This window comes from Sinocyclocheilus anshuiensis, unplaced genomic scaffold (assembly GCF_001515605.1).
Source record: "Sinocyclocheilus anshuiensis isolate Anshui unplaced genomic scaffold, SAMN03320099.WGS_v1.1 scaffold412, whole genome shotgun sequence".
Taxonomy (NCBI): Eukaryota; Metazoa; Chordata; class Actinopteri; order Cypriniformes; family Cyprinidae; genus Sinocyclocheilus; species Sinocyclocheilus anshuiensis.
In genome coordinates, this window is record NW_015558661.1 from 1,960,697 (window position 1) to 1,971,394 (window position 10,698).

Sequence of the window (10,698 nt, forward strand, 5' to 3'; positions counted from 1 at the left end):
CAGTGGTGGACAGTAACGGAGTAGTTTTACTTCGTTACCGTACTTAAGTATATTTTTCAAGTATCTGTACTTTACTGGAGTAGTTTTATTTTGAGTAACTTTTACTTTTACTTCACTAAATTCCAAAGCATAAGATCGTACTTTTTACTTCACTACATTTCATACAACTTATCGTTACTCCTTATAATATATCACGTGCTACGGGACGCAGAAGCGGTGTCTGATTCATGAACGAACTGATTCTTTTCAATGAACCCGGTAAATCGGTTCGCAAATCGCACCAAACGATTCATTCACGAATTGGAATGACCCGATTGCAGCTGTTCTCGAGTCGACAACTCACTGATTCAAATTATCCATTTATTGTGAGTCTCCAGTGAACTGAATTCACAAGTAAGAACCGGGAGATCTTGTGAGCGCGCGCGCGTGTCTGATGCTGTTAAAAGTAAGTTACTAATGTCGAATTTTAGGATTAATTATTGTAACTGAAAATCATATTTAGGTCAAAGCTGTCAATTGTCTGTGAACTAAATCTGCTGTAACGGGTGATCTGTTTAAGCCCACTGAAATGCTTGAATGCAGACACATTAACATCAGAGTCTCAATATTTTAGGTATTCATTATTTCCTTATTGGTTATTTTGGTAAAATCCCAGGTATTTTGAGCAATAGGATTATAACAAAATATATGCTAATATAAAATTAAATGATAAAAGTAGCCTATATAAAACTGCAAAATAAATATTCATCTATCAGTACTTTTTACTTAAGTACATAAAAAATCAAGTACTTTTGTACTTTCACTCGAGTAAAATTGAAAACTGAGTACTTTTACTTTTACTGGAGTAATATTTTATTATACGTATCTATACTTTTACTCAAGTACTTGATTTGTGTACTTCGTCCACCACTGTATACACATGTATAAATGTGTTTTGCATGTTCCTCCTCTTAGTGGTAAAACCTGAAATGTATTTCAGAAATAGAATTAATCCTAAGCTAATGCTAAAAACCTAAATGCTTCTTGCAGATACAATGCACATATTTAGACTGCTATGTCTACATCTTGCATTTAGCTGGCAGACACTAAAAAAAGCAAAGAAAAGTTGACCTACCATAGTGTTTTTACTGTGAGCTCCACGCTAGTGTTCAGCTTAGTCACTAAAACTTTGAGTGAGACTATATCTGTGTCTGCCCACTAGTTAAAAATAGACACGTTCATATACTGGTTGTGTGACTAGGGTTTTTTGGCATACAAGAGTCAAGTTACATGTTCTGTAACCATAGCTGCTCTAGGTACCCGGTGTTTTCAAGACACTGTGTCAAGATTAAAGATGACATGCCATCTCAAGCTTTTCTTAAGCCGTTCTTTTCAACTGTGCTGCATTTGGCTGTTTGAATGCAATAATTATTTCATGCACATATGGTGTTTTTAAACATTTTCAGCATTATTTATTTACATTTATTTGTTAGGCCTATTTATTGAACAGTGCTTTTCTAATCATACAATTATTGTGCATATGGTGCACACAAAAATGGTACATTTTACTCTATAGGTTTATTATCCCCAACAAAAACATAAAACATGACAAGAGCTATGGAAATCTAAAGCGAAGTGAAGAAACACATTCTGCTTTACTGTATGTTATTGTTTTAGTTTTACAGAGAGAGAATAAAAGGCAAAATTAAGTTAGAAATCAAACACACAAAAAGTACCTTTAATATCTGAACATCTGGGAGTCCAAATTAATTTAAACCTAGAAATAAAATGATTAATAAATAACCATAAATAATAAGATTTTGCATTCTAGGCAGATGAGCAATTTTGTGACAGTGATAAAGTGGAAATGGCTACTGTCAATAAAGCAAAAATGTAACAAACAATCAAACATCCTGAAATGATCATTTTTAAATTAATTTTTACACCCCAGTTGTTATAATTTGTAAAGAAACATATATTAGTAGAATATTAATTTAACAGTAGCAAATATTAGCATAATATAAATAGAATCATTTTCACTAGTGGATATTGACTCACTGTACCAAATATTCAAAATAAAAGTTCCAGTTACAGTATCATTTGCGTCTCATAAACAAAGAAACCAAACTGTGTCTCTCTTTTCCTTTGTAGTCAAGCATACTGGCCAGGGCAAAAGGCTCATTTTTCAGTTCAGTTTGGTAGAATGGACAGTGTTTCAGGTGTTCAGCCATTTATGTTAGAGCCCTGCATTTCAGCCCGGGGCCCGACGGGCCCTGACTTTTTTACGCCCCCTCGGGTCGGCCTTCGGGCCAATTTTCACATCATAGTTCAGACGCGGGCCGGGCCTCGGGCCTGTTTTAGGCTTCTCCTTATTTTTATATTTTAGATATCCATTAATTAGTGATGAAAAAATTGCCACGCTGGTGGAAACAACACGAGACCGTGCTACCGTGACTGTCAAGAGCGGCTCGACGGTGTTTAGTGTCCAGCAGCAGCAGCATGCGTGCAGTCAGCGCAGCTGAAGAGTTCTGCGTTCAAATGCACGCAATAGGCTTAAGCTTGCCGCAAAGCATCGGCAAAAGTAATTACCGTAAATGTGTCAGGGCGAAAGAGGATGGAGATATTTGAATTATTTAATAATAAATAGTGTTTTCTGTGTCGGTGTCGCAAGGATGAAGTTGCCGATCCTGACTCACCATCTCCTCATTAGACGTGCCTTTAGAGAGAAGTGCATCTTTACGGATTATGATTATAATGAAAGAGTTTTTGTTTTTGATTTGTTTTATTACCTTAAGTAGTAATTTAAAGCCTTCTATAGATATATTTGTCATGTCTGTGAGACGTATTCGCTGAGTCTTGGTTCATTTTTGTGAAGCGCGCCTGTTCAAGACGAGACGGCAGAAAACGCATCATTCTTTATTTTATAAAAGCACAACGTTTTGTTGATATTGTGAGTGCACACAAATAAAAGTAGACCCTTTACAGTTACGAATGATGTATTACTCTTACCTTTATGAGCAAAAATGACGGCGTATCCACTGAAAAAAATGCAAGTGATTGCGCTGGCGCCTCCATGTCCTGCAAAGCGTGCTTCAGCTTCCACTCTCTGCACAAAATATTGGATATAGCGCACATTTGTCTAGGTTTAACGTTTAAACATTGTTATATGCTTGAACTGTTTTATATCTATAGATTTTATTTTAGGCAAGTCGTGATGATTTGAGAAGGCTAAATTGACCAAACATAGGCTCACTGTCACTGGCCGCTTGGTCGTTAATTTAAAAAACAAAAACGTATATTTAACAAACAAAAAAATGCTCAAAAAGTTTTTCTAAATTAACTTAATAAAAAAACGAAACGAAATATAATCACTTTGCCATTACATACAAAACTGAACTATTTTAATAGCTGGAACAGTAGTATAAGCTGTTTTGGGAGAAGGGGAAAAAAAGACGGGGTCGGGTCGGACTCGGGCGGTAATTCTGATAAACTCATCCCGCCGGAAGAAATGGCCACACCGGAACATGAAAGCTGAGGTTGATTTGTTGTGTCTGAGGGTATCCTCTTCTGTATCGAGGTCAACATGAAGTTTCAAATCCCTGCCTGCTGTAATTTCAGTCAGAGTTGCGTTGGATTTGAAGGGAGCTGTGGCAAAATACGTCTGTGTTGCGATATCGACATAAAGTCCATCTGTTGCCACCGTTTCACTTATTTTGTGGCGCCTTATCTCAACCTCTGCATAACAAAGTAGGGTTGAAAACATCTCATCCATCTCCCCACCATCTTTCTCAGACATATCCAGGTCAGATGTGCCAACGCCCTTGTGCTCGGTCATTACTCTTGTATTGAATTCTCTAAGTTGAATGCGTCTTTGTTTGTAACTACTGGGAACCTTGAAGGAACGTAGAGTCTGGACTGGTATTGGCTCCAACTTCCCATAAACAAAATCTCTCTCTCTGGGCGTGCAAGCATCCATCTGACCAAAGGAAATCAACATGCGCCCATGATGCACTATGTACATGTTGAATTTTCTAGGTTTCACTTCCTGTCCGAGTCGCTCCAGGACACCATCCTGCCAAGGTGCCAGTCCAGTTTTGGTGATATCCACATGGGATACGTTTGCTTCCTTTTTCTCGGGCTGTACAGAAGCTCCTTGTGGCTTTGAAGAACCTTTAGAAGAAGTATTTTTTCCATGCTGTTCTTCTGTTTTCGACGCCTCTGCCTCTGCCTGCTTGCAACCACCCATTTCCATGCTAAACATCTTTTCGAAAAGATTGTACTTGTCCTTGTCAACAGGACCATTGAGGACCACATCTTCTTTCAGAGCTTTCTCACAAGCTTTAGATGGTCCATTCACCAAGCCTCCTCCTGAACCTCCACGTCCATCGACGTGCATCCCATTACACACAGTCTCTTTTCCTACTGCTTCCTCCTCATCGTCATACTCCTCCACTGCGGCAGGCTCCTCTTCTTGTTCCTCCATTAACTCAGGAAAGCATTTTCTCATTTTCAACCGGGCACATAGATGTTTCTGGTCTCTCAGTGCCATGGAAAGGTCCAGTGATTCTTGCTCGTGGAGCTTTCAGTAGGTTTGTATACAAGGGGGCATCTGGGTTCTCAAGAGGCCAACAGTTCCACTCCATCGAGCAGCAGACGACGCTCGCGGGACACACCTCAAGGTGTTTGGCCAGCCGAGAGTGACACATGGTGAAAGGGCAGCCATAGTGAGCATTGAGACAAGGCACCTTCTCATTGGGACACAACAGGGAGTGTTCATCCTCTTTACACATGTGGAAGTTTTTTAGTTGGATCTATTCGATACCAGCATGGCACCGCAAATGGCAGCAAGGACGCTGAGCTCCGCGATTCTTCTATTGTTTTTGTTTGTTTGTTCTGTGTTTTGTCATTCTTCTTCTATAAGTTTTACCAGAGACGAACTCCTTAACATTAAGCAGCACATCCCAGACAACATTTTTCCGGTTTTTGATTATTCGGACGTTTTGTTGGACATTCTAGTCGGAGGTACAGCTGTGTTGTTCAAACGCGCGTGCAGACGCAGAAGAGGGAAACGCGCCGGCGCCCTGGTGAAGCTCCGCGCGCGCGGCTTTCGGACTGCGCTCCCAAGCATTCATCTCGCGAATGTCCGTTCCCTTCCTAACAAAACGGATGAACATCTTCTCGCACCAACAAGGACTTTTCAAACTCTGTCCTGTTGTCAAGTCAAATTCCTTGTGTGTGTAAACATACTTGGTAATAAAGCTCTTCTGATTCTGATTCTGAAGGAGGCCCCACAAAGCAAGCGGCAGTTGATGACCATGCATGACACGGACACTTCTATGGAGGCTTTGCAGCGGCGACTGAAACAGGTCTCACAATGTCTGTGCAGCCTCGGACCGGATCTCCTATAATCGGATCCTCCTCTGTGGAAAAACACAATAGACAAGCACAACAAAGCAACTTGCACTGGTTCCAAATTGGAATTTCAAAAAGACTAGCACAGAATTCATTCTATATTCTATATTCTAGTCCTATAGCAGGGGTCACCAAACTTGGTCCTGGAGGGCCGGTGTCCTGCAGAGTTTAGATCCAACTTTCCTCAACACACCTGCCTGGAAGTTTCAAGCATACCTAGTGAGACCTTGATTAGCTGATTCAGGTGTGTTTAATTAGGGTTGGAGCTAAACTCTGCAGGACTTTTCTAATTTTTCTTTTTTTATTATATTAGTGTTATATTACATCCCTACTGTGTTATTCCTATGTATGTCTGCACTATCATGTATGTCTGCACTATGTTTGTACTTTCTTCTACACTGGAAGCTCCTGTTGTCAAGTCAAATTCCTTGTGTGTGTAAACATACTTGGTAATAAAGCTCTTCTGATTCTGATTCTGAAGGAGGCCCCACAAAGCAAGCGGCAGTTGATGACCATGCATGACACGGACACTTCTATGGAGGCTTTGCAGCGGCGACTGAAACAGGTCTCACAATGTCTGTGCAGCCTCGGACCGGATCTCCTATAATCGGATCCTCCTCTGTGGAAAAACACAATATACAAGCACAACAAAGCAACTTGCACTGGTTCCAAATTGGAATTTCAAAAAGACTAGCACAGAATTCATTCTATATTCTATATTCTAGTCCTATAGCAGGGGTCACCAAACTTGGTCCTGGAGGGCCGGTGTCCTGCAGAGCTAAGCTCCGCCTCCAACCCTAATCAAACACACCAGAACTAGCTAATCAATGTCTTACTAGGCATACTAGGAACTTCAAGGCAGGTGTGTTGAGGCAAGTTGGAGGTAAACTCTGCAGGACACCGACCCTCCAGGACAAAGAGTCTGGTGACCCCTGTCCTATAGAAACAGGAGGGACTTTCTCATTCGAAAGCGCATTTTGATTGGACAAAAATTTTTATTAATTTAGATCTATCTGATTTTGAGTCAACTTTTATTAATACAAAAGCATATGAATGGCTTCTGTAATGCTGAATTAATTTCAAAATAAAAGTACAACACAAGACGGGAACGCAGGCTGGGATCATGCCTCAAATCTAAAATATGTGGACTAAAACCACACACAAAAAAAAACAATCTTGAGCTATGAGCAGTTTCATTACACTTTTCACTTTTCATTACACCATAATGCTCTATAATATAATGCTACAAAATTCCCCAGGTGAAAAAGAAATATATTTAAATTATGCTTTTTCAGACATACTATATTTAAATTATACTATACTAAGTGCATATTAAATGTATTATTTTGAAACAACTTTAAGTATATTAAGTGTATTTCAAGATATGTTTAAGTTGGATTTTAATCTATTTGTAATATATTTAATATATTGAAATTGTGTTAAAATGGAACCACTTTAAGTATATTTAGTGCAATTTAAGTGTATTTCTTAAAATACATTTAAAATGTCCTTTTAATACTTCATGAACTACAGTTAGAGTATATTTGAAGCATCGTTTTAATGTACTTCAAGTACATTTCAATTGTATTTCAGCTCATTGGAAATGCATTAGCATTACACTACTAGTATATTATAAAGCTGCTTTTTTTCAGTATATATTCACACGTACACACTTTGATATCTAGAAAGCGTTAATGTATTATATATTGTTGTGTACATTACAAATATTCATAAAGTACACTAAAAATAAAAGTATGCTTCTGTTTAGCATATTTCTTAGAAGTATAACTAAGCATATATTTAATACAAAAGTATTTCTAGTATACTTTTTAGAAATATATTAAAATGCAATTCAATATATTTTTATTGCACTTCAAATAAGCATGTTGGGAATACAAATGTATTATAAACATACTACTTGAATTTCAAGTATATTTTTAATACATTTAATACTACGTCTTTTTCACCTGGGTCTGTAATTCAAATCTGTATTATGACATATTTTTACATACAAATATCACCGAGTAACCAATATTTTAATAATCAGAAAATGATATGTACATACCATTATTATCTGAAGCAGTGTCAATGTGCAACAGCAGTTTCTGGAAAAAAGGTCGTTTCTTATTCATTAAAATATTGATCAATTATCTGTATGCATTTATATATTACATTGTGCTAAAACATATATTTTCCTTATAAAAGTACCTGGTTTTGTAAGACTTTGCTGTAAGGCCAAGCGGCTGTAGACAGCACTGACAGCAGAACCTAAACAGTTACCAAACAACTTACCTAAAGTGTGAACCATGTCTCAAGAAGTTCCCCGGCTTGTTCCAAGAGTCCTTTCTAAAGAACAGGATTGTGGGTCATGTTAAAAATAGTTGCCTCCGCTGTCAGTAGCAAGTTACATGACTTGAAGGTACTGAGGAAAATTTGACAAACACAAGACAAACATTGTCAAATAAACATCTATTTTTGTCTCTCTTGCTATAATTAAAGCTCTTTACTACCTACAGAGGGCGAACAGAAGACAGGACAGATGAGCAGAAAGAGTTTAAACCTGTTTGTTTTTTATGGTTTCATCAGTGGGTCACCAGATGGCAGTCTTTCCGTTTGGTTTAAGGAAGCACACAGCGTATTATTCAAGAAACCCTTTTGGTATCTCAACACAAACACATTTTGGGTTCTTCTCCATCCTTACCCTTTCCATATTTTTATTAATAAGTTTTTGTAATGTGATGTCCCTAATGTAGTTGCCTTTTTATCAGAAGGCTCGGGAACATCCATCCTTTTTCCAAACTGCTTGTCCTCTGTAGAGTTGCAGGGATGCTAGAGCCTATCTCGGCATATCTGGCCATAGCAGGGCTGGCTCAGAAACAAGTAAAATAAAAAAAAAATTAATTGATGCCGTTAACTAATATAACTTTTTACCATCATGAAATTCAACAGAAAAAAAAATTATGTGTAGTTTGGTGTGGAATGCAATTGAATGCTATATAGTATAGCATACTATACCACAGTATATATAAAATGCACTATAGTAGGCTAACCACATTTTCTGACAAATTATCATGACATGATAAATGTTATTAGAAATTAATATGATATATTCAATTAAAAAGAGTAACTTTTAAAATAGTTGTATTTTTGTTTATTTCACTGGTGGAAACCAAGTAACAAATGCCAGTACCAGTTTAACTGTAGTATTTAGGACTAAATGTAGTATTATTTGTTGGAACTATAATTACCATGGTACATTTTTGAAAGAGGGGTTATAGGAAGCCTATGTAGTGTAGTTAGTACATAGTACAGTGTAGTAGCTATGGTATACTATATAGTTCCACTGTAAACATGAATGTTAAAATGTAAAACTTAAAATCTGTGTAGGCCCTATATTAATTGTGGTAATCAAATGTATTACATAAGCAGTTCTGTCAACTGTGGCCTGTATTTTTGTTATATCTTTATGGGTCCTTTCTGGTCATGAAATTTCTAGTTTTCTAACATGTAGATCAAACACTTAAATGTTTTATTCAAATTAAACAAGAAAGTATTCTGATTCAGATCACTTAATATCCATCCAAATAAAACCCAGCATGTTACATTTTTTAGTCCTGAAAATTTTTCATATTTGTACACAGAGACGACTTCTAGAGTCACCTCAGGAGGGTGTAGTATATGGCGTGCATACCAAGCACAGCACAGCACAGCACAGCCGCTAATCACGTCCTGATGTTTTACTGTAGGTGAGCGGGATCAGACCAGTAGGAGTCACCGCTACGCTCGCTCTCTCGCTCTGCTGAGCCTCTGTGATTGAGCAGGGACACAACATGCCGGAAGTGGGGTTTCGGGACTCGTAAGCGTGGAAAGTTTACTCTATTAAGAAATCTACTTTTCCCGAGGATTAAAGCTGTTCTTTAGGTTTTGTTTCACTGTTTCATTCATTTGCACTTTTACAATGGGGCTCCCGGCGCTGGAATTCAGTGATTCTTTTCTGGACAGTCCTGACTTCAGAGAGCGACTCAAATGCCACGAAATTGAGCTGGATCGTACTAATAAATTCATCAAGGAACTAATCAAAGATGGAAATATGCTTATTAGTGCGCTGAAAAGTAAGTTACAGGTCGTGTGTCTTTTTAAACGTAAGATAATCTGTGATTTATGGAGGTTTATAAGCGAGAAAGCACAGATTTGTTGTGCTATTTAAATATTTTTTATTATATTAATAATTAAGAAAGGACCTATTAAGAAAGGACCTATGATAAACTGGTAGCTGACCTTTTACCCTTTTAAAGACATTTCATTTAACTACTTAAAACTACAGCTCCTCATGTAAAGGGTCTTCAGAGTCTTATTAACAATTTAATCTCAAAAAGCAAATCATTACAAACATATTTAACCACTCTAATATCAAACAGGTTGAGGAACTGAACATGTACACTAGGGTTGGTGCACGCCATCATATAATGCTTGTTTATTCAGCTGGTATCTGATGTGATATCAGAAAGGAGACAAATCTCTGCTAGATATGCTGTTATCAGCCACTTCACCAGCATGGCTCCTCCTGCCTTCCTCTAGATATATTTGCTTTGCACTAGTCTTAGCCTTTGAACATTTAGGTCCAATCAGCTTTGACTATTTCTTGTTATTTTCATCATTATTCTCTTTCACAACTTTCTCCTTTATTCTCAGCCACAATGCAGTCTGGTAGAAGGCTCATTTGGGCTTTTGTACTAAACAAAATCAGTGAATGTCTTCCAGATAAGACCTACATCACTACTGCTTTAATTGACTATTGAAGTATTTGTGATGTTATCTCCTTCCTTTTAGTCTGAACAAATCACAGCTTATATAATATTATATTAATAACTGAAAACTCAGTGAATATGCTCAAATTATTAGGAAGCTCCATCACATAACTGTTTGTTGTCTCTCTGACAGATCTATCTGCAGCTGTGCAGAAATTTTCCCAGTCCCTACAGGATTTCCAGTTTGAATGCATCGGAGATGCAGAGACAGATGATGAGATTAACATTGGTAAGTAGTTGGCAAATGATCAAGATGAAAATTATTTGAATAATCATGCAATTGAATAAATTATACCATTTCTTATCCGGAGAAAAATTAAATTCTGTCATCATTTACTTACCTTAATGTCTTTCTGAACCAGTACTCTTTCTTTCATGCAACTCTTTCATGCAAGGAAACGTTTAGTAGAATGTTGAAGCTGCTCTCATTCATACTAAAAAAGTGGATGGGGACAAAAGGAGTCAATCCCAAAAAAATAAAATTTACATTGTTATTCAC

At 37.5% G+C, this 10,698-nt stretch overlaps 1 pseudogene; it reads right to left on the reverse strand.

Annotated features, from left to right (window-relative positions):
- The window catches only part of LOC107681077 (F-box only protein 40-like), a 15,089-nt pseudogene extending 5,866 nt beyond the window's left edge, over positions 1–9,223 (reverse strand).
- Between the last annotated feature and the right edge of the window lie 1,475 nt (positions 9,224–10,698).